At 40.7% G+C, this 24,790-nt stretch overlaps 1 long non-coding RNA gene across 2 annotated transcripts in view; it reads right to left on the bottom strand.

Annotated features, from left to right (window-relative positions):
* Positions 1 to 272: 272 nt before the first annotated feature.
* Positions 273 to 24,790, bottom strand: part of LOC141983903 (uncharacterized) — a 123,131-nt gene continuing 98,613 nt past the window's right edge. The window contains exons 3-4 of one of the 2 annotated variants that reach the window (XR_012638571.1): positions 2,817 to 2,927; positions 273 to 377 (exon numbers count right to left, since the gene is read on the bottom strand). This is a non-coding gene — a long non-coding RNA (uncharacterized LOC141983903). Of the gene's footprint in view, positions 378 to 623; positions 686 to 2,816; positions 2,928 to 24,790 lie in introns of those variants that run through there. The other variant, XR_012638567.1, reaches the window with a different exon arrangement.

Here is a 24,790-nt window from a genome sequence, read left to right on the forward strand (position 1 = left end):
CTTAAGTTAAAAATAAAAGTTAAAAAATATGGAAGCAAAGACTATTGTAATGAGTCTTCCTGCAAAAGAAAACTAGAAGCAATTTTCAAATTTCACCAGGATTAAAAAAAATTAAAGGAAATATATTTTCTAAAATTTTGGGACATTTATCTGCCAAGATCCATGAGCATAATGTTGTTTGGAACACTACGATTATATAGTGGAAATATTGGCTTGTTCACAGAAGTTTCATACTTACAAATCTGGTGTGTGTCTGACATTTCCTTTCTGCTCTGGGTTTTATTATAAATCTCAACATAATTCCTCCCTGTTCTGCCTCAGAAGTTCTAGACTGTTGGAGTTTTCAGTAGATTTAACATTGCAGATTTCAAGAGAGCCTACGAATACAAAAACAATCTGCTTTTCAAAAAAATCTCTAATTTATTTTATTTAAGAAAAGCACAACGTAGGATTTTTGACAGCATAACTTCTTTGGCCCACAGTTTCTTACAAGTATATTTGTGTTTCGTGTTACATCTCATTGATTAAAATCAAAACCTCTCACTCCTTGCCCAAAACATTCAGTACAAGACATAAAAATATAATAGAATTATTACTTGTAACTCAAGGAAATGATGTCAGCATTGATCTCTCCTCTAAATTTTCATATGTACAGTGTAACTTGCATCAAAGTTTCATAGACGAACTGTAATGAGTGGGGAGATAAAATCAAAATAGATATCAAATTTACAAAGCCAAGTTATTAATGCTTAAGAAATGTTGGTTCATACAACACTTTAGATAACATATTGACAAATTTAAATGGACCTTTAAGGTGCTTTTGCAATTTTGGACATAAACATCTTTGTCTGAGGTCCTGCTCTTTACCAATCTTCCCTTCTTATATACCTGTGCTGTGTCCCCATAAATCATAGTCCTCTTTTTGCTATTGGGAGTTTTTCTTCTTCACCAAATAAACGACATAACTGATTAGACTGACATATTTCTCACGCATATGTGCCCCATTTAAGAGTTCTACTCGCAAAGTAACCTCATGCCCAAACACCACCATATAAACAGTGTAGCCACTGTAACACTGCTTCTATAAGCCATCATATCACATAAGGAAGCAAGATATCCCAAACATACTGGATTCACCTATATAAATAATGATAGCATAAAAAGAATGTCCCAGTTAGACACTCTACCAACTCGACCAGCTTGAAGTGTACAGTATAGATCTAACCATGTATATGCATTTCTAATATACACACTTCAGGGTTAAAATTTTGAATCAAGGTGATTCCATTCAGTGTGCAAGTAACACAGGGCTCCAATTCTGTGGGAGGTATGGAGGGAAAGCTCTTCAAAGATTCAACAATAGTTAGGGCTTTGCATTTGGGAAAAGGGCAGGCTTCTGCCAATTTTGAAAGCTAATATGCTGTTATAAATACACAGAATAGTGGTTGCCTCTTTCTAGTTTGTCAAAACCATGCCATTCTTTGAACATGGCACTTTGCGTTTTTCAAGATTCACAGATCATGCAAGACTTGCACTTTTTTAAAAAAAAACAAAACAAATTTACTTCATCCTGGCTCAACTCTGAATTTTGGGGACAGTTTTTCCAACTCCCGGGACAGCACCAGTTTGTGATATGGATGAACTTTAAAATTGTAGGGACAGTTGTGTGGATCACTGAATGAGACTGTACCTTCCTTTGCACACTTGTGCTTTACAAACTACTAAGATACAATTCAAGTCAAAAGCCTTTCCACTACTTTAGCTCTGGGTCAGTTTCTGCTAACGCAGGGTTTTTTGTGAATTTCTTCTTTTCCATCTCCTCAAACAGAAAATCTTAGGGTCTTGTTTCTGTAAATCCTGGATGTTCAATAATCTCTCTCCTTCATTTCCAACATAACACATTCCAGCCTAAGGCTGCTGCTAGCATCTGATCACATGCTTCTGACTTATAGAGCTCTTCTTGACAAGGTATCAGCACTCTTCTGCTGCTGGCCTGTTCTGTTTGGTACTGAAATTCAGCTAGCTGTTCAGTGATTTTGCTAATTCTCCTCCTTGATGACGGAAGCTAAGCAACCAACAAAATGATCTATGATCAATTCTACACAGAAATTGCTTTCCCAGGAAGAAGTGTTTCAAATATCTGGTGATCACCACAACAGTTAGTAGCTCTTAATAGCCAAATACCTGCATTTGGCTTTCTGGTAAAGTGATAATATTTTTTAAGTTAAAAAAGGCAAAACAAACAAACAAACAAAAAACCCAAACTACACTTTTCTGGTGATATGTTTACAATCACAAAATACCCATAGAAAAAATGTGAGCTGATATTGCTACTACCAGCTAATGACTGAACAGTGATAAGTGCATATTTCTCAGAGAGGAGAATTTCCTCCAGTAACTTAGCATCTGAATGAGTTTCTAGCAAAACATTGAACATGTGTCATTAACATTCACTATGACCAAAACAACAGGTTTGATTATGTCTACAGTAGAGCTAGGCAAAAAATACATACTCAGAGATCAATAAATTTGAGTCAATTTTGCTGAGTTGGTTTCCAGAAAATCTATCTACACTTAAAACTCTGCAGCTACACCACTATAGTGCTTCAGTGTAAACACTACCTAGGCTGATGGGAGGGTTCTCCTGTCGGTGTAGGTAACTCATGTCCTCAAGAGGTTCTTCTGTTGACCTAGCACTGGTCTATCTTGGTGTATCTGGGCCACACTGCGGGGGTGGGGTGGGTTTCGAACTAAGATACGCAACTTCAGCTACACTATTCGCATAGCTGAAGTCTAAGTATCTTAGTTCGACTTACCTGGCCATCCTCACGGCGGCAAGTCGACTGCGACAGCTCCCCCATCGACTCTGCTTACTTCTCCTGCCGAGGTGGAGTACAGGTGTCGATTTGGGGATCAATTTATTGTATCTAGATGAGACACGATAAATGTACAGGTGTGGATTTTTCACACCCGAGAGAAGTAGCTGTACCGAAGTAAATTCCGAGATAGGCCAGGCCTCGGTTGTTGCTGGATCAGCTCCCCAAGCCAGTGCTGAGTTTCCTCTTCCCACCCCACCCCACCCCAGCACTAGATCTGCTGATTACAACACTTGCCTTGAGCAGCTCCCTGGGGCTTCTTTCAGTCTCACCATATGGCTACACAATTGCCTCCCTGCTGGAGTCCTCTCCTTTTTAAGACTTGTGCTAGGCCACCCTTTTCTCCCATCCCTTCAGGGACTGTTCTTTGTAGCATCAGCTCTCCTGGGCTCTATCTCTAGCTGCCTCTCAGGTCCTGACCCCTGGCATTGCCTTTCCAGCGATCTCCTAGGCTGCTGTCCTCAACCTTCAGGTCACTCACGCTTTCTGCCCTGAAGTTCCACATCCTGATCTCCCTGTGCCCCCACCTCCTTTTCCAAGTCAATCTGGATCACACAGAGCTCTCTATCAACTAGACAAACTTCATTTCTGCCCCTTCTCGGATGATCTGAGGCCCAGTCTTTTCCAGCTAAGTCATTCTAAAGTGGCAGTGGTATCTAGTAATGAGCCAGGATGCTTGATACAATATTTATTCTATTAAGGTCGTATGGTGGCATTTGGTTAACTGTGGCAGAATCACTTCCCAGACAGCAGATCTCTGCGGGGGACTGACAACAGACATACACATATACATGCTATTCTCTGCTACCCTCCCACACCAAAATTAACAGATGCCCCAAATCTGCCATGGCTTCCAGGAGTCATACATTAGGTGAAGTGGCTGGTCTATAAGAAGTCCCCAACTTCTTCAAAAGCTATTAAAAAATGCATGTCGATCAGGTTGCACCCTTGCACATGGCCTGTTATATTAACATATGCCAATCAGCCCTTAATATACACTACTGCATGCCCAAAAGGACACAGCACATAAGGCATGAAAAGTCACGTACAGGCAGCTGACTCAAGTGGCACCCCTAATGGTGGTCCTGCCTCACTCTTGCCTGTCTTGTCTCCCCCAGAAACACACATGCTCTTGAGCACACCCCACACAATCCTGAAAATAGGCTGTGCATATCTGGTCCAAGGGCCATGATTATTACCTCCTCCATTTGCCCTCTCCTGTGCTTGAACATGTAAGGGATGTCACTGTGACCAGCTACCCCTGAGAAGCCTGTACCCATAACTCTCCTGCCTACCACCCACCTTTCCCTCCATATGCATAAAGGGATTTGTGCCTGCACAAGGTTTTGAAAACATGGACCTTCATTTATAAATCTTCTCATTTTGGTTGTTTTTTGTACACTTAGCAAAGTTGACAAAAAGAGAAGGAAAGTCATTTTAATTCTGTCAAGACCTCTAAATCAAGCAAACTACTTCAAATGTTAATAGATTTATAATGCAATACTAGATAAACTTCCACTGTCAATTTATATACCAGGAGAATCACTGGCATTGACACCTTTAATGTGCTTTTTGAAACCATGCCACCTCAAACTGTGCTCTCATCAGATCTCATTAGGCAAATAAAGTCAAGCTCGTCAATGTTTGGATAGGAGACCTCTAAGGACACTTGGAGGCCAGAGAAAGCTGTAGCAGAAGAAGCAGGTTCTTGTGCTTAAAGTCCAGAAATATGGACTCAGTTCCCAGCTCTGCCATGGATATCCCAAATGACCCTGGACAAGTCACTTAATCTGTCTTTGCCTTGGTTCCTCATCTGTAAAACAGGAAATACTGTTTGTACAGCACTTAGCACAAAGTGGTCCTGGTCCATGACTAGAACTCTTAGGTGTCACAGGAATACAAATAATAAATAATAATAATTATCTCCTTCTATTATTTATCCATGTTGTCTATTAAAACTGCAGTATGCTGTAAGACAATCTTTGCTCCACATATGTTTGTATAGCACCTAGCACAATGGGACCTTGATCTCAGTGTCAACCTTTAGGTTTAGCTGTTACACAAAAGTAAGAAGTGGTAATTGTGATTCATTCCAGTAGGTGGCACTCTTCCCTATGAGTTAGTATCCAGAGCGCGGTGACAGGGCACTGCGCTAATAGAGGTTTCATCCTTGGATAAGACATGAAATGATATCTGACTTGTGGTCATTAAAAATCCCTTGGCACTTTTTCACAACACTAGAGTTTAACACCAGTATCCTGATCATATTCCAACTTGGGTAATTGCATTCTACCTCCTTAATTCCCCTGATAACGTCAATTGACTTCTCTTCTTCAGTTCTTGTTCTTTAAACAGTTCTGTGGTACTGTTGGTGCTGCCAAGATTACTCAGCAGAACGCCCCACTGGTGGCAACATTTTGGCAAGTACACCTACCTCTATATACATAGTGTTTGCAAGTCCATAAAGCACCTTGGTGCATATGAATGGTGCTATATCAAAATCAATCAGTAACAATAACAGGGAAAACCTGCTGCAGGAAGGGTTTTCAAAATAAATTAGTCAACCATCCTCTCAGATCATCAACCAAAAGACAGGTAATACAACATATACAAATTAATATCTTGGTCAAGTAAAGAAGTAAAAATGCCTCTAATAACTGAGAGCGTAGCTATAGATTTCTTAAGAGATAGGGCACAGCATCCTCCAGCAATCCTATGATTAAATCGCAAGCTTCAGCTTTAGCATCAGTGTTTCCTTCAGTTAAATTAAAAAAAAAAGGGGGATGTCTGCAGATTCCTCAAGCTGTTTCTCTGAGTAAGCTAGTAAAAAGTAAATATTTTCCTTAGGGGATTTGATCTAGGGCTAGATTATCTGTCCAAAGTTGATCATTTCAGTTCTTCTTTGATGGGTAAGAAGTTACTATCTATTTGCCTTGTCTTAGTACGTCTGTGAATGAAAATTAATTAAAACTGAGAGTAGCCTTGCGGCAGGTCTCTCTACAGTACTATGCAAGAGAACAGTTTTCCTACCCTCAAAGCTTCTGATCCAAAGCCTACTGAAAATAAGTGGTAGCTTTTTCCACTGATTTCACTAGGCTTTGGATTAAGCCCTCACACATTGGGACAGTAGGGGCTGGGAGGATTCAGTGCTTCTGTGACCAAATGCACCTCTGTATTCACATCCTACACACTATTGTAAAATTCAGTGTACAAAATATGCCTTGGGAAGTATCATTTAAAAACTAACACCACACTGGTCATCAATATTCTTGTGTAATGTATGTATGAAATGAGTATGAAGAGTTATGAACATAAAATGAAATTATGACTACAATGTGTTTACCAGACAAGCCCAGGGAGCGGGTAAACTGGTTTCTCAAAGATAAAGGACTAGCTGATGTCTCTAGCCTGGTGTTATCAGAGTTGATGGGCAATCACTGGTCAAGTGGCCATTCTTTGGCAATGAAGGGGGACAGGAACAGATTAATCTGCATTTCAGCAAACAACTACCTGGAACCTCTTTCACTACAAGACTTCAAGACACCATCCTCACGGCTGGAATGAACTTTATCTAGGGGTAATCCTCAGGAAAATGCATTCCAAAGGGTGACTGAACTATAAAAATGAGGGTCAAAAACACTCCACGTATTTTCTTTCTTTCTTTCTTTCTTTCACCTAAGATGAGAAAGAAACCAGCTCTTTGACTTTGGGGGAGTTCCTGACCTGAAAATTTGGTCAGCCATGTTGCTGGGAACCTGTGGTAAGGATTTTACCTTGAACCAATCAAGCTCGATTTTACCTTGAACCAATCAAGTTTTCGATACCAGAAAGCATTTTTTCTTTATTTCATTTGTAACCATTTCTGACTTGAATAACTTATACTTCTGCTCACTTAAAATATCTCTCTTTGTAATTAAATAAACCTGATTATTTTTCATATAAACTAATCCAGTGCTGTGTTTAAACTGAACTGTTTGGTAACTCCAGTTAAAGTAGCAAACTGTTGAATACTGACCCTTTACAGGGCTAACAGACCTCTGATATCTGAACTGCTAAGGAGAGGGCTGGATAGTTTTGAGGAAAATTCATGACTGAGACTGTGTTGGGGTCACACTGCAAGTAGTAACTAAGGCTCGGGGAAGACAGAGTGTGACTGAAGTGTTGCTGACAGGCTGCTGGGGTCAGAGCTGTTGGACAAGGGCTGTAGCTAGGGTGACCAGATGTCCTGATTTTATAGGGACAGTCCCAATTTTGGGGGCTTTTTCTTATATAGGCACCTATTACCCCCCACCCCCGTCCCGATTTTTCACATTTGCATCTGGTCACCCTAGCGGTAGCTATAGTCAAGATGTGACCTGAATGCTGTTAGGCTGTTTGTGAGTGGTCCAGGTTCGGCGCTACAACAGCAAAATATTATGAGACTCCTAGGGTTATGGGGCAGGTGGTTAAACAACCTTGCACTGGTCTGGACTGCACCTCAGAATGTGACAGTTTAGGAAAAGGAGCACTTCACGTAATCCATGAGCTATCTTTCTGGATGACAGAACAATTTAGATGGGATGAAAAGGGAATCTCACCCAGTCCTCAATAAGCTTCCTTAAGGTGGTGATGGCTTTAAAGATGGTAGAGAGAGGTGTTTAAATACTTTAATCAGTGAACCCTGATAAACCCAAATATTTAAAGGCCCCCTAGAACAGCCATTCAAAGGCAAGGCATATTACTGTTCCCTTCTTAAAAGGAAATGGACAGGATAGATAAGATGAAAAAGAGGATTTTTTGGATCAAATGTTGAAGCCAGATATTATAATTTATCAATGCAATAATAAACATCATATATTACCTACTGCATTGCTTCTCAAAGCATCCCCATATGCTTTATAATTATACCAGAATAATTCCCTCAACTCTGGATTAAATGGTGTACAGAAACTACACAAAAATCTTCAGGATGGGGAATAAAGGACAATATGTAAATAGACAATTTTCCCCCTATTATTATAATAATATGAAATTGGAACATTACACATATTGAAGTTATATCTATATAATTAAATGAGGAATTTAAAAGTGACGAATACAAGGATGAAGTTCTACTGAAATCTTCCACCCCAAAGGGAAAAATCTGTAAAACATCATTATGTGGAGATGTCCTCTAAATGGTAGAGAGAGAAAAATTACTGAAAATTTCACTTCTTAATTTAATGTCATTTGTTCCTTATTTTCTACATTCAAGTCCTAACATATGTTCAATATTAAGTTAGGATAAATATGTCATTGTAAGCCTAACTTTCCTTAGACTTTAGTCTCTGTGGCAACTATCAACATTTCTGAAAATCTTGAGATAAGTGAGTAGATACGTTTAAAAGCAAATATGATGGCTCATTTGAGTTTTTTCTTTAGCTGTCTAATATTTCTTTGCCTCCCTGTAGCAGCCCATCTAAACCTTCTAACCTCACAACATTGAAAATATTGCTACTTTGGGATGTTGGCTGCTGCAATAGGCAGTTTCTAGGAAAGGGTCAGTAAAAAGGTTTGTGAAGTTAACACTTCTCAATGATTATCCCCAGTTTTGCCAGTGAAGTATAGGGGCAGTGTCACACTCTGAGCTAGCTGTGCTACTGGCTCCTGTAAGGGTCTGAGGAGTGCTGAGAAGAAACCTGAATTGTTTCATGCTGCCCAAAATCTGCAATATCCCCAACTAGACTTTCCCCATATCCCACCATTCCCTACTGCCTTCCTTGTTTCCAATTTCCCTTTTCCTTCAATCTCTTTTTCCTCTCCCTTTCCATACCCCCATGCTTGCCTACCAAACATGTGCTTACAGCTGGTTGAAACCATTATACAGGAAATTCTAACTTTCTGATTTTTTTCATCCCAAATTGGAATGAAAAGTTGAATTTGGGAACACTGAAATGACCTTATCAGAGTCTTTTATTTCATTGTTATCATTTTGATTTTTATATTATAATATCAATTGTGAAAGAATTATAAATTACAATATCTACATCAAAATAAGGTCAAAATGAAGCACTTTGATAATTTTTTGTTGAAATTTGGTGAAATTGACTTTCCTGTGAAATGTTTTGCTTTTGTCAAATCAGCATTTTCTGATGGAAAAACATTGTCAGAAAATATTCAACCAGCTCCACCCAGTCTCCTTTCTGCCCACCTCAAACTTTATCCCCCCGCCTTCAACAACACTCTCCTTATTCCCATGCTTTTGGTTTCTATCCACCTTCACACTGACCTGCTGTATGCCCCTACATCCATCCACCCATCCATAACCCTTCTGCTTCCTCCCACAAACTCCTGCTCTGCTCCCCACCTTTCAAGCCCCAGGAGAGTCTTGGAGTTAGGGACTTGGTGATGTGTGTGGGTCTTAGGATGTGGGGGTAGTAAATCAGACAAATTGAAGTGGGTATGGATCTTCCCTGTCATTCAGGGTCATAACCTGGCAAATTTGACATGGCACTCTCTTAATTTCCACACAACCAAGCTATATCTAAATGATGCTCACTCTTCTAGCACAACATCTTTAAGATATTGCTATTCTTCTCCATCCAGACAGCTAAAATTCTTATCCAGGCCCATCTCATGTCTCATCTATTGCAACTTCCTCCTCTCAGACCTTGACAAATGTCATATTTCCCCACTTATATCCATTCAAAATGTTACTGCACAGATATTTTTCCTGCTTATTGCTTTCCCTTCTTTTTCTCCCTCCACTTCACAATGGACACAAACTAATCTTCACTTTTAAGACCTGTCACAGTTTCAGGTAAATGAACATGCATAACCCCTTCATGGTTCCTCAAGGGCACTCACTTCAAGGTTTCTGGTGCCCAGCTGTCCTCCCCTGAGCAGAGATCTACATCTCACTTACTCCTGACTGGGGATTTTAAGACTGCACAGCTCCCTGATCTACATTGTGATATACTCAGGAAGCCAGACTGTCTATAAAGGCCACAGCTTTTGCTTTGCTTTCTCTGACGGCTATGATCAGTATATTGCTGGTAGTTATGTTACCTCACAGCTCCTTCTAAGTGAGCATATTTATTCGTAAGATAAAAGCATTACAGAGAAAACGTATTAGAATAATAAAAGACCCTACATACATGCTATCTAAGCTTACCTGAGGTCACCCCCAACTCCAACCTAGGACTCTGGTAGGATTTAATCTTTCAAAACCCACAAGTTGGTTTTCCTCATGGTTACAAGTTCATCTCTCTTAGATTCAGAACCAGAACAACAAAATGGAAGATCAGCTTTTTTTTTTTTAAATACAGCTCAGGTCTTTGATCTTGGCTTTCTGAAATAGTTCTTCAGCAGACAGTGAACATTTCCTCAGGAAGTAGCTTCAGAAGGTTGTTTTTTGCATAACTGGAGATGGGGAATTTTCTCTAACTTCTTGTGACACTAAGAACAACTCAGTGCCAGCTGGCAAAGGGTCCACTGTTCTGTAACAACTCCTAACAGGCCTGACAAACTCACTACACCTAGCATACTGCTTTCATAGCACTGACACATAAAGAATGTTTTGTGAGGTCTTCATCAAAAGTCAGGGTCACACTGGTCATGAATGTCATTGGGAAATGTATATACAAATACCATGTAAGAAGTTGTTTGTGTGACACACAAACACAGACACACTGAAAATATGTTCCAAAAAATCTGAATCAAGGCAGCGTTGATACACATGTTTCTGCCAGACAAAGGATGTATGCACACCTACATGCCTGCCTCAGTTATCATGTAAAATCAGCATTGGAAAGCAGTGGTTTTCAACCTGTGGTCTGTGGACCTCTGGGGGTTTGCAGACTTTGTCTAAGGGGTCGGTGAAAGGTTGTCATCACCATTAACAGTGGTTTTGAACCTGTTGTCTGCAGATCCCGGGGTCCGCAGACTGTCTAAGATTTCCAAAGGGGTCTACACCTCCATTTGACATTTTTTAGGGGTCTGCAAAGGAAAAAAAAGTCAAAGCCACTGTTGTAAGGGAACACAATGGAAGCTCCATTTGCATACAAAGTCAACATGAGGATGTGAAATCAACAGAGATTTGGAAAAACGGGAAACCATGTGGGGCTAGCTTGACCACCCACCTCCACCCTCATATGCGGGGCTGGCCTGAACCACTTGCCCAAGCCCTGCCTGCCTGCTTGCACAGGGCTGGCATCACTGCTCGCCCCCCTGCACCTTCCTCTGCACCCCACTTTTTTGACAAAAGTGGTCATAGGTCATATTTGCTCTTGCCAACCAATCAAGATGGCAAGAGAAAATGGGACAAATGACCACTTTTGCCAAAGAAGTCAGGATGGCCAAGACAGGGCTTAAAAAAAGCGACATATGGTCACCCTAGAAATCATCATGGAGACAGTACACCAGGGAATAAAACAAGAGGGTCATCAGGACTGTGTGAACAAACAATGACTTTTGGAAACCTAAGGGGAAGGCAAAACCACCCTTTTGTCCTGCACCTGAGGAAATAATCAGGTAGTGTGAATACCTTAATGAAAATAGGATCCCAACCAGTCTTGGCTGGAAACACTGCAAGAAAGCTTTGGGCGAGATAAGACTGTTTTTAGACAGATGGTTAGTCTGTTAAAGGTAAGTTTAGTCTCTAGAAAGCATATATTGATTTTGCTTTATATGTAACCTTCCTGTTTCCATTGTCCTTGCTCACTATCTCTTAAATCTTAACCTTTGATAATAAATGTGTGTTTGTTTTCACTATAGATGTATTTCAGTGCTGTGAATAGGAGCCAATCTTCAGTTGAATGAAAGATGCTGGTGAGTACACAGTTCCCTTGAGGATAGCTGTCATAAATATAAAGGGAAGGGTAACCACCTTTCTGTATACAATGTATACACCTTTCTGTATATAAAATCCCTCCTGGCCAGAGGCAAAACCCTTTAATCTGTAAAGGGTTAAGAAGCTAAGATACCCTCGCTGGCACCTGACCGAAATGACCAATGAGGAGACAAGATACTTTCAAAGCTGCGGGGGGGAGAGGGGGGCGGGACAAAGGGTCTGTCTGTCCGTGGGATGCTTTTGCCAGGAATAGACAGGAATGCAGCTCAGAACTCCTGTAAAAAGTTAGTAAGCAATCTAGCTAGAAAGGCGTTAGATTTCTTTTGTTTAATGGCTGGTAAAATAGCTGTGCTGAACGGAATGTATATTCCTGTTTTTGTGGCTTTTTGTAACTTAAGGTTTTGCCTAGAGGGATTCTCTATGTTTTGAATCTGATTACCTTGTAAGGTATTTACCATCCTGATTTTTACAGAGATGATTCTTTTACTTCTTCTTTAATTAAAAGTCTTCTTTTAAGAACCGGATTGCTTTTTCATTGTTCTTAAAATCCAAGGGTTTGGGTCTGTGTTCACCTATGCAAATTGGTGAGGATTTTTATCAAGCCTTCCCCAGGAAAGGGGGTGTAGGGCTCGGGGGGATATTTTGGGGGGAAGACGTCTCCAAGTGGGCTCTTTCCCTGTTCTTTGTTTAACACGCTAGGTGGTGGCAGCATAGGGTTCAAGGACAAGGCAAAGTGTGTACTTTGAGGAAGTTTTTAACCTAAGCTGGTAAGAATAAGCTTAGGGGGTCTTTCATGCAGGTCCCCACATCTGTACCCTAGAGTTCAGAGTGGGGAAGGAACCTTGACAATAGCAAACATGGTATTTCTGTGTGTAGCCAAGGAGAGGGACTGGGTATCACAGGGGAATGCTTCAGAAGGGCTCAGGGACTGCGGTGCACCTATTAATCTGCAAAGCAAAGTAAGGGCTAGCATTGTCCTAAAGAGATTGTTTGGGTGACTATCACATGGGTGATGGCAGGGAACTGACACCCAGTTAGACACAAGCAATTCTTCCTCTTGCTGGAGCTGAGATGAGGGGGTAACAAGGTGACTCTCAGTCCTGGGCATCCCAAGAAAGTGTCACACTTTTCTCTGGGGATTCCTCAGGAAAACCACTTAACACTCATTATCCCTATAGTCCATACTTGTCTGGCACAGTTTCAGTAGAGCCTTCTGAATGTCCAGGTCTTACATCTGTCACATCTCCCCCCCAGAAAGGTTACGTTCAATCCCAGTCCACAATAATACATAAACTTAATACAACAAGCTCTTTCAAGAATATTGCAGGAAATTGCAATTTCTGTCACAAGGTCCTGCATGGCTTATCCCCTTCCCACCTATTGTCTCTGATACACTATCAACTCCCACCCCTGCTCCAGGAACTATGCCCAGCTTGTTTGTGAAATTTTCCAACCAGCATCTTTTGGCTTTCTCCCATGTTGCTCACTATGCATGGAAAATAGCTCCCCATATAAATCCACAAAGCTACATCATTGTCCTCTAAATTCCTCCATAAAACTCTCCGTTGCCATGATGCCTACTAAAAACGTGACAACTATTAGGTACCTGATGTGCTGGGAATGTTTCTTGTCATGCTCTTCATAGTTTCACTGATACCTTGTTTTCTTCCTGTTTCTTGTAGCCACCTATTGTCTCTCATCTTATACTTAGATTGCAAGCTCTGCAGGGCAGGAACTGTGTTTGTTATATGTGTGTACACGGTCTCTAAAATGGGGCCATGATCCTTGGCTGGGGCCTCAAGGTGCTTCCACAAAACAAAGAATAATCATTCACTAAGAGAGCGCATATACTGAGCAACCAGAATTTAAACTGGAGAAATAGGCAGTAGAATCTGGTCCACAGACTTGATCCCAGATGGGGTCTGGTAAGACTGAATCATATCATATATTTAAATTCCATCGTACCTCAGTACATCACTGAACCCTAGGGAATAAGGTTAGTTTTAACAAAAATTCTTTGTCTGGATTCTTTGTGCTTCACTTCACATCCCACTAACTGCTTGAAATGACTGAGGACCAGAAAGTATGGCTGGGAATCCCTGCTCTGATATTTTAACCAGTCACAACACAAAGGTAAAAAACTACTTAAAATTAAAGAAGATTTATAATCCACCATCCTTGTAATCTTCTCTTTTTATAATGCATTACAATCAAACTTTTAAATAGCTGCACTACAGTGCTGCTTGGGACTTTTGGTATTAAGTGATGTATTATGTGATTGTATCAGTTATCTAATTTTTAAAAGCTGAATACATTTGTGTTAGTGCACTGTCAGATAGCTAATAAGGTATAAAAAAGTCATTAGCCTATCCTCAAAAAGATATCTTAACTAGTGAACTATAAAATTCTGAGCATCACCTAGAGTACTGGGAGACATCTTCCATCTCTCTAGTTCAAAAAACTTAAATTGAATATCCTGATATACTTGAATAAGCAAGTAATGAGTGCTGCTTATGCAGTTAGCTCATAGATGTGGTCACTGGAAGAGAGGGCAAAAATGAAGATGCATATATGACTGAAAATGAAAAAATGAAAGGATATTAATGAGATACTAAATTCAAAGTGAGACTCCAAAGTTTCCCTATACTTAAAAAAAAATTAGAACTGCAGTTACTCTTTTTTTTTTAATCAAAGGTCATGAAGAACTGAATAGTCGAGGATTACGTACAGATCTGCAATCTGATCTGCATGGCTGGACCCTTATCCCTACACAGAATTCTGCTGAAGTCAATGTGGCTCCACACAGATTGCAAGACCAGGAATTATGTGTTAAATTCATTTGATATTCTGCATATTCCATTCCATTTTACAGTTGACATCGAATGATGATCTGTTGACATGAGGCCTCTGTTAACATTAAAAAGTCAGAGATATTAGCAGCAAATATGCTTTCCTGATGTATGGAATCACAGTCCATTTTCAACAGGTGGCATTTATTGAAGAAAATAACTTGAAACTACAGACAGTCAAATAAGTTTCCATGAGCCCCATCTTTGTCTTCGTTGTTCACCAGGAGCCATATCCTGCCTGGAGCTGTATACCACACACAGAGAAAACTAATGGTTGAATAATATACTGCAAGCATCTTACTTAATGTTAATAAGATCACCAGGAGACACCAACAGCTGGATATTAAAATCTAGATTAACAACATGCTTTGTAATGATTAAATACCAGTCTGGTAAATCAGAATAATTCAAATTTGTTTATTAAACAAGACTGGGATAAATTACTATAATCTCTATTAATATTTTGCTCTTGAGTTTTAATTTATTGTTTTAAAATCATCTTCCCATATAGCTCCTATTTCACTACCATATACATCATTGTCCTTGTATGTCACTGAATCATCTCAACCTCTGCTAAAATCTTCCCCCATTACATCATCTTCTCTCACCTTGACTCTAGCAAGCAGGTACCTTTACCATGTCCTCCTGATGTCTTATCTGTTGTTACTTCATAATGTGTGGAATGATGCCACCTGTCGTCTAGCCTGTGCAGAAAGAATCACAATCACGTCACCTCCATATCTCAGATGATTCTATTGTGTCCTTGTTTATTTAAGGATCCAGTGATTTAAATAAAGTTATATATATAAGCCTTCATGGAGTTGCATCAACTTCTCTCCTGTAATTTGGGCCTGGGTCACCACTGCCTTGTCTTTTGTGTCATCATTTAAACCTGCTCAAAGCAGGTGTAAAACACAGCCAAATCAGAATGGTAGCATTTGACATCCACTTTGCAAAGATAGGAGTGAAGAATCAGGAACCAGTGCTTAATTTGTGCCAGGGCTGAGCCCTGGCACCTCTAGGCGTGGCAGTTCATAGCCCCGGCACCTCTGGGCTTGCCATGTCAGTTAGGAAAGTAAAAACATTGCTTGGGCCCTGGCACCTCTTTTATTACAGATTAAGCACTGACAGGAACCATATATATACTTCTCTCTCCACTTCCTCTATTTGTCTAGTGCAGTGTCTCTCAACCTTTCCAGACTACTGTACCCCTTTCAGGAATCTAATTTGTCTTGCGTACCCCCAAGTTTCATCTCACTTAAAAATTACTTTCTTACAAAATCAGACATAAAAATACAAAAGTATCACAACACACTTACTGAAAAATTGCTGACTTTCTTATTTTTACCATATAATTATAAAATAAATCAATTGGAATATGAATACTGTACTTACACTTCAGTGTATAGTATATAGAGCAGTATAATTCATTGTCTGTATGAAATTTAAGTTTGTACTGACTTCCCTAGTGCTTTTTATGTAGCCTATTGTAAAACCAGGCAAATATCTAGATGAGTTGATGTACCCCTTGGAAGACCTCTGGGTGCCCCAGGGATACAAGTACCCCTGGTTTAGAACTAGATCTAGTGCTTACCTCCTCTCTGCCCTTCTTTACAACCTGACCACTATTGATGTGACAGTCAGAAGCATTTCTGCTGTTCCTGTTACCTAGAATGGCATTTCTGAATCTCTGTATCTATCATCAAAACTCAGACGAAAACACAGCTTTTCTTCCATGCCACCTACACATTTTGTCTTTCCCTGGGCTATTATTTATCTCTATAAATGAATCATTTGAATCTGTAAAGCATTTTGGGAGTGAGATGTTATGAAAGATGATGTGCACAAGAAATCTGTATTGTATTATGTGAGCCAGATCCTCTTTAATTGAATCACTGCAAGCCACTGACATGAGTGAAGCCAAGACAATTGTAACTAACAGGATTTTTGATTTCGTGTAAAGGCATGTAAAAAAACAGAAAGGTACCTTTTCTCCCCTTCACAAGAACTGTACACCCTTTTCTTAACCAGCCCCATTAATAAGTCAACAATTAAAAAGAACTGCAAATATTGACTGTTATATCCTGAAATTATACTGAAACTTCCCCTTCCCCCCCACACCAACGTTTCTTCATTCATTCAAATTGCTTCTTTTGTATTTTTCTTAAATAAAAATAATTCCTACCATTGTGTTTGGACAGATTCCTGCATAACATATATCCCCTAGCATCCAGCAGTATACCTGATAGCTGAGAAGTGTCTCAGTGACAAAAACAGAAAGTAGTTTAACTCTACAGTTGGGTGTGGCTGGGATGCAGATGAGTTAAACCCACACAGACTCCTCCAAAATGAAGGTGAATGTTGCTTCCATCAAACAAGTAAGAAATGTAGCTGTGCCTCCTATGCTTCGGTTCCTTGAATCCCTGATCATGGAAGTAAGACTGCATACCTTATTTCTGAAAACCCCACTATCACCTTCAGGGTTTGAATATCTGAAGATCAATGCCGTTAGTGCAGTTCTGGTATTTACTATACTTAGCCAAGCAAAAAATGATCGGTTCCGCTGAAAAAGCTTTTTGCTACAAAATAAGCAAAGCAAGCGTGTACCCTAATTTATAACAGAAGTAAATATCCGTTCTGCACCCAGGGACAGCAGCCTTTAAGCAGCCACTTCAGCAGAATCTCAGGCAAAATTTAAATAAAGAAAAAAACGTATGGTCTTCTGAAGACAACAGGACATGATCCTGCTGTGTTTACTTTGGCAAATGCATCACTAACGACACTAGGAAATTTGCCTGTGTCATGAGTACTGAGAGCTGATTCAAGCCATGGAGGGGATAAAGAGCAGAAGACCCACTCAAATGCTTAAAAATCTGATGAAAGGAGAGTAATTGGGTAATGATGAGTACTCTCATCCCCACTTCCTCCAGCACCAATGACCTGGGCCGTGGCAGTGGAGATTCTGATGCAATAATGAGAAGGCTTGGGCCTGCCACAAATGATGCATTATCTGTATGATTTCCCTGCAGACCTCAGGATATCCAGAACTCACTGTGAGGAGAAAGTCAAAGTCCATGCTTAGTTACAGGCTGTGGGGTAGAGTATAAATCCAGGGATTTGTGCTACCCGGAATCCAGAGCAGAATTCCTACTGACAACAAGAGAAGGTTTGCACAAAGATTAAGAGTAGAATCTGACCTTAATTTAAACATTAAACTTTGAGTTATTTATTACTTGTTCGGAGTCTCTTCAATCTCAGTGGGGGAAAAATGAGCTCATATTTAGGACAGCTACTTTTGCCCTTTCTTTCTCTTCCTTTCTCCATTTCTCTCCATATTCCGTTTGTCCCTCTGAATTTCAGAGTCCAATCAGGGACCAAAAATTGTATAACAAAGCACAATGCAAGCCAAGAAAAGAAAAGTGACCAGTGTGACGGAGGAGAGAGTGACAGAGGTACTTTCTGCTCCAAAACACAGGGAGTCCAAGAAGATATTTCCTTAAATTACCAGAATGGAGAGGACATTCCACTAAGATCTAATGAAGAAAACCGTATTTTACAGGTGGCAAAAAACAAGAGCGAGCTTCATGCTATGCAACAACATGCCACCAAACTAGGAATGGACAATGACAAATGGACACCCTGTCCTGAGCAGACATTCTGTATGCTTGACTTACTTTCCCTCCCACCCCTTTTCCCATTTGATATGCAAAAATGACCAGCAATGAAACAGTTAACATTGATATCAAAATGTCATTGTCAGGCTTTAGAATTAACACCTCAGTGATATTAATGGTGGTTGTGGGTTGGGGGGAAGGGGAAGGGGAGTTGATGTTTCTCAGAGTCATTGTTTCAGGTTGTCTGCAACACTCTGCTCATGTCTGGAAGATTTTCTTAGCAACTGTGAGGACGAGAAAATATATTTTTTTAAAATGAAAGCTTATATTCTGCAAAAATCAGACTAAGTAAAATAAATGGATCAAGTGGGCTGGATGTTTGACTCTCCTGATCTAGGCAGTTTAAAAGCTTCCTGACCCCTCTGTATGCTGTCCAACTATGCTCACTGCGGGAATGACATGGAGGGCAAAAACACTGCAGCATCAAAATCAGAGAACTTGTTACTGAACTCTAATGGTTTTTTTTTCCCCATGGGAGGGCATGAAATGGCCCTGAAATAACGACTGCAGGATTGGGCCCATGGTAACCAATATTTGTTTAGAGAACAGTAAGAACAAATGGGCTGAAAGTTGTAACAATGTTATAGAGTTAAAGAGGGAAATGTGTGAAATGCCATAATTTAAATGTAGCAATGAAATCTTGCAGAAAGTTGCAGTGCAAATATGTGCTGTGCTTGTATTTATTACTAAATATTCCTTTTGAATGGTATAAAAAAGCATAGTGTGCTAATGTGTTTTAATTAGCTACTTTATAGGCCTGCACAAAGTAGACTAATATGAACATCAAGCATTCATAAAGATCTGTCACTGCATGAGAAATGTATGCTCTTAACTCTCAATATTATTAATGGAAACACCTCATGAAGATCTTTCCGCTACTACCGCCTACTTATGTATGGGTAGAACAGCCGAGCACATCAGGGCCAAAAGAGTACATACTTCAGGATTATGCCCATTATGTGCAGTCCATCTAGAGCATAGCTCTTCCATATTTGTTTGGAATCTGTCCTCAACCTGCTTCAGTTACAGGAAATCAAACTGGCAATTTGTATCAGAGAATTTGGGCAAGTCTGATGAACGTGGTGAAAGTGAGAAATGCTGCCACTGTATGCACATTAGAAAAAGAACAACCATTTACAACATGGAATACCCTTGCAGAGTGACCATAACAGGAGTAAATAAATTAACAGTGCTCCAGAACAGTGAGAGAATGTCTTTGATGCAGCCAACAGACTTTTATGAGACTACTCGTGTGCTTAAAGTTAGGCATTTAAAGGTGCTAAGGAGGCATTTAAAGTGATAAGGAGCTTGTGTGGTAAGGGGCAGAGGAAGGAAAACAGAAAAGCTATGAGAGGAAGATGTGGTGGCAGGCCATGGTAGGGATGGGGAGCAGAGATAAGTTGCATGGGTACATGTAAGGGAAAGGGCAAAGGAGACAGCAAAAGAAAGGCATGTAGTGACTAGAAGAGCATACTAAAATAGAATTTCTGAGTCTAAACATTTCTCTGCTTTTCAGAAACCTATTAGCAAAGTGTTTGGCTAGTTCCACTCTAAAGCCAGGTGATTATAGAAGATAACTTTCTACTGTTACCAGTTACACTGTTAGTTAAAGTGGTGTTGGACTGTACGATGGAAATAATGGTTCTAATTCTAATGACCTTTGTGGAAGTCAATATAGTTCCACATGACTAAATTTCTGTATTTTCAGTTTGTTTTTTCAAACCTAGGAAAATACACACAAAAACATGTTAAAATAATATTAAGGTTGAAAACATTTATGAAATTGCATATTGATAAGACAACTTTGGGATTCTCCCCTGACTCACTCCCCCTTTACTCCTCTTCAACTCAGAGTACTAAGCTGAGGTGCCCTTAGAGACAAAGAGCTAGCTTTTGCCTCCTTCCTGTTATCTGGACATCGAAGTGCTGCTTCCCTGACACTTGCTCTGAGTGACTGTGCATGGCTGTCTGTTGTCCGTATTGCACTCTTCTCCCCTTACAGTTGACCTGTTGGCACAGCCTGGACAGTCACCAGAGGGTGAACCCTACTGTCCAGATTCAATGCAGTAAGTAGTCCCAGTGAAAAGCCTTCACCAGTTATTCTCAATACCCACCTGCTGAAGTGAAGAAACAGATTGACAGAACCAGAAGAGTACCCAGAAGTCACCTACTACAGGACAGGCCCAACAAAGAAAATAACAGAATGCCACGAGCCATCACCTTCAGCTCCCAACTAAAACCTGTCCAATGGATCATCAAGGATCTACAACCTATCCTGAAGGACGACCCATCACTCTCACAGATCTTGGGAGACAGGCCAGTCCTTGCTTACAGACAGCCCCCCAACCTGAAGCAAATACTCACCAGCAACCACACACCACACAACAGAACCACTAACCCAGGAACCTATCCTTGCAACAAAGCCCGTTGCCAACTGTGTCCACATATCTATTCAGGGGACACCATCATAGGGCCTAATCACATCAGCCACAATATCAGAGGCTCGTTCACATGCACATCTACCAATGTGATATATGCCATCATGTGCCAGCAATGCCCCTCTGCCATGTACATTGGTCAAACTGGACAGTCTCTACGTAAAAGAATAAATGGACACAAATCAGATGTCAAGAATTATAACATTCAAAAACCAGTTGGAGAACACTTTGATTATCACTACAAAAGATTTCCCTCTCTTTCCTCCTCCCCCCGCTCTCCTGCTGGTAATAGCTCACCTTAAGTGATCACTCTGGTTACAGTGTGTATGGTAACACCCATTGTTTCATGTTCTCTATGTATATAAATCTCCCCACTGTATTTTCCACTGAATGCATCCGATGAAGTGAGCTGTAGCTCACGAAAGTTTATGCTCAAATAAATTTGTTAGTCTCTAAGGTGCCACAAGTATTCCCGTTCTTTTTGCGATACAGACTAACACGGCTGCTACTCTGAAACCTCTCATGGGGATGTACTCTAAGCTCAGCCCTTACCTACTAGTCTAACCCCCTAAACTCAGCCCTTACCAACTAGTCTGATTTGCAGTCTCATGAAGTGGGAGAACATGGAGTGTGTTGGAATTCAATGTGGTGTATAGGGAATGATTCCAGTAAGAATGCTGTTGTTTTCAGCTCATACTAATTCCACTCTCCCTGTTAGAATTTCAGTGGAATTGTCCTGCCAAATGTCTCCTGTGAGACTGGACTTTGCTAGGACCCTTGCCCTCTCCTCCCCCAGGCTCCATCTAGTAGCTTTGTGGGGGTAGGAGTTAGCTCTCTTCAGGCTTGGAAGTGTCTCAGTGTAATTCCTGTACCAAGGGGAAAAGGAGAATTGCCTAGTCTGGCTGTGAGATGTAGAGACTCAGCAGAATATTATCAGACTCAGCCAATTCCCCAACGCAGCCTGAAGCAGCTCTACGGGACCCATGAATCCACTGCTCTCTCTGTACCAGTCTTTCCCAGTCAAATTCCCCAGGTGCTCAGAGCCCCATGTCTCCCCTCTAAACCAAAGCAGAAGAGCATTTGTCTGTTTTCTTTATACTCTCTAATTATGATATCCTTTTTCTGGTCTCCCAATGCAATTGAAAAAAAATCCTAGAACCACTTTCGTCAGTACCAGAAAAAATCCCAGGATCCATGCAACTTGCAAATACCATCTCAGCAGTGGGCAAAACTTCATAGCCCCACTGACTTAGGGGATTTACCTGGACTTGTTCCCCTGTTAACACCCCAATCCCCCCCCCCCATACACACAACCACCCACCCACCTTGCTCTTCACAGAAAAGAATGTATCTATCTCCAGGGATTTCTATGGGCTCCTCTTCTTTTCCTCCCACATTATCTGTTAAATCTCTTCTTAATAGGTTTTTAGTTTTTCGAATTTCTCTGTCTCTCTGACTTGCCCATTTGTGCTTCTATGGCCATGAGACTGTGCATGGAGCCATTGGTCCCATTGCATCAAACTGCTGTGTCCCTCTGGAAAGGCAGTCACAGTGTCACCTCCCACCCAGTTACTGTGCTGACCTCAGCACTGACTTCACAGAACTTTCAAGTGCCACAATAATACTAATAATAAATAATAATATAGAGCAAAATCTGCTTTAACATTGCTTTCAAAGCAGAAAGGGTGATACAGCTATCACCTGATCCAATAATTTGCTTTATAACTACAGTGCAATAAAACAGAAGAGACAAAGTTATAGTCAAAAAACAATAAGGAGTCTGGTGGCACCTAAAGACTAACAGATTTATTTGGGTATAAGCTTTCGTGGGTAAAACATCACTTCTTCAGCCACCAGACTCCTTGTTGTTTTTGTGGATACAGACTAACACGGCTACCCCCTGAAAGTTATAGTCAGTTAAGCATGGAAGTATGCAAGTTTGCAGTTTGTAGTTCTGTATTACAGTACAAAAACAAAACGAAACCCGAAACCTAAAAATCAAAAACTGAAAAAAAGCTCTCATTAAAAAAAGTTCCTATGGGCACTTGAAAAGAGAAACAAGTAGCAATTAGAGGTATCTGAGTATTAACATACCCATTATCACAACTACCTGTAGGTGGGTTCAAATTACCAGCTTCTACCTACAGAATAAAACTCTTTAAAATCACTTTGAGTTGCATGTCAGATACCACACCATGCTTTTGAAGGAGATTTAAAATATAGCAACATACTCGAGGGGGTTGAAGTGAAGAGGAAGAAATTGAGAACAACACCCATTAAACAATAAAATACCCACATTCCTCCAGGAACTGCAGATATCATTTGTATTAAATGCATATAAAGTGGTCGGCTCAGTGCAACTATAGAAATAATGACTTGTTTCTTCACTTTTGCCAAATACCCAAAATAAAAACAGTCAGATTTTAAGGCATTTCATATCATCCTCTAGCAAATTATATCCTTATTTACAAAACCTAAACATCACTATTGAAAGGAATGGACAGTAGAGTAATTAAAACCAAAGAACTAGTAAATTGGTTTTTGTCATTCACTCTGTTCTTTGCATATAATTTAGTTTGATTTTTCTATTAATGGCCACACCACTCAATCACAATGCATGATTCCAAATGTCAACGTGAAACATAATTCACACTGAGAAAGGTCTATACACTCTGCTGTAGGCTGATGAAGAGTTACTTTTATTTTTTCCCAGGGATTCCTTGACCATGTTCAGTGATGCAGTTCCTCGTGTGTGACAAGTACGGTTTTTCTTTTTTATCTAGTCCAAGGATTTCCAGGGCAACACAATCTTGAATCTTAATGAAGCAACATACGGGGGCCGGGGCGGGGGCGGGGGAAGGAGGCGGAGGAAGGGGAGTGGGTGAGGGGAGCTTTCTTGCTAGAATTCCTTTCAAAATACTATAGTGCAAAGGACAACGTGGCATTCAAAATGAGACAAGATCCTGGCAGTAAGCTACTTCCAGCCTGAGAGAGGGAGACACTTTTCAATATTTATATAAGTTCCTACCACTTTGCTCCATACTACAGCTCCTATGCCTGTCCAAAACATTTGGGTACCTACAAAGAAGATTGCAAGGAAGGTTTCTGAATAGTAGCTAGTTTTGCTTCAAAGATAGGGCCATCTTCTCTTATACATTGCTGTCCACTGTGGAAAAACAGAATTTCTCATAGAGAGATGGGTCAAGCAATGGGGAAATACCTGAGCAACACTCAAGACTGAACAGAGGCCACCACTATGTGAATACAGTAGGGGTAGGAGTAGGGTGGCCACCTCTGGTGTATAAAACCCAGGACAGCCAGGGTGACCTGGAGCCCATACAAGTGGACAGCTGGCAGTGTGTGTGCTGAGCACCCTTACAGATTTCCCATGACAGCTTACTCAACAAAGGGGATGATTGTGGGAAAACCTGCACAAGTGGCAACCCTAGGCAGGAGAGAACAGAGATACTTTCTCTGCAGTTGCAGGAGACTGCCAGAAAATGGCTGACTGCTCCTTGTACTCACGGAGACCTTAGTGTTCTGCACGCCACAGTAAGCATGACCAATAAAGAAGGGATAAGTCTAGGGCCCATCTTCCTGCTGTTCCCTGGGGTTTGGAACTAAAAGATGTGGGGAGTAAGAGCCCATGCTGCACCTTTCAAATTAAATGTTGCTGCTGAATGTGCTCTTTCTAATGTCCTTGGCTCTTGTCTACATTGCAGCTGGGAGGTCTGATTCCCAGCATGGGTAGACAGACTTGCCCTAGATCAGCTTGAGTTAGCGCACTAACTTGTTGTTGTTAGTACGCATTCGAGGACCCTGGCAGCTGGGCAGGTTTGGACTTAGGCTGTTAGCCTGAGCCACCACCACCCATGCCACAGTATCGACACTGCTACATTTTGTGTGCTAGCACAAATCTGTTTACGCACACTGGAAATCACATTGCCCATCTGCAGTGTAGACATACTCCTGGAGGCTTTATGCCTGTCTCTACCCTACTGTTTTGCAGTTAAAATTCAGGGGTCTACTCCAGTATGACACAATTTAGCCCTATGTATATAACTACTCATGGCAAAGAAACATTCAAGATGTGGGAGCAGCGAATGAAAACATTTCAAGGTCTCATAAGGTTGGTAATGATTAG

Source organism: Natator depressus, chromosome 1, assembly GCF_965152275.1.
Source record: "Natator depressus isolate rNatDep1 chromosome 1, rNatDep2.hap1, whole genome shotgun sequence".
In the NCBI taxonomy this organism is placed as follows: domain Eukaryota; kingdom Metazoa; phylum Chordata; order Testudines; family Cheloniidae; genus Natator; species Natator depressus.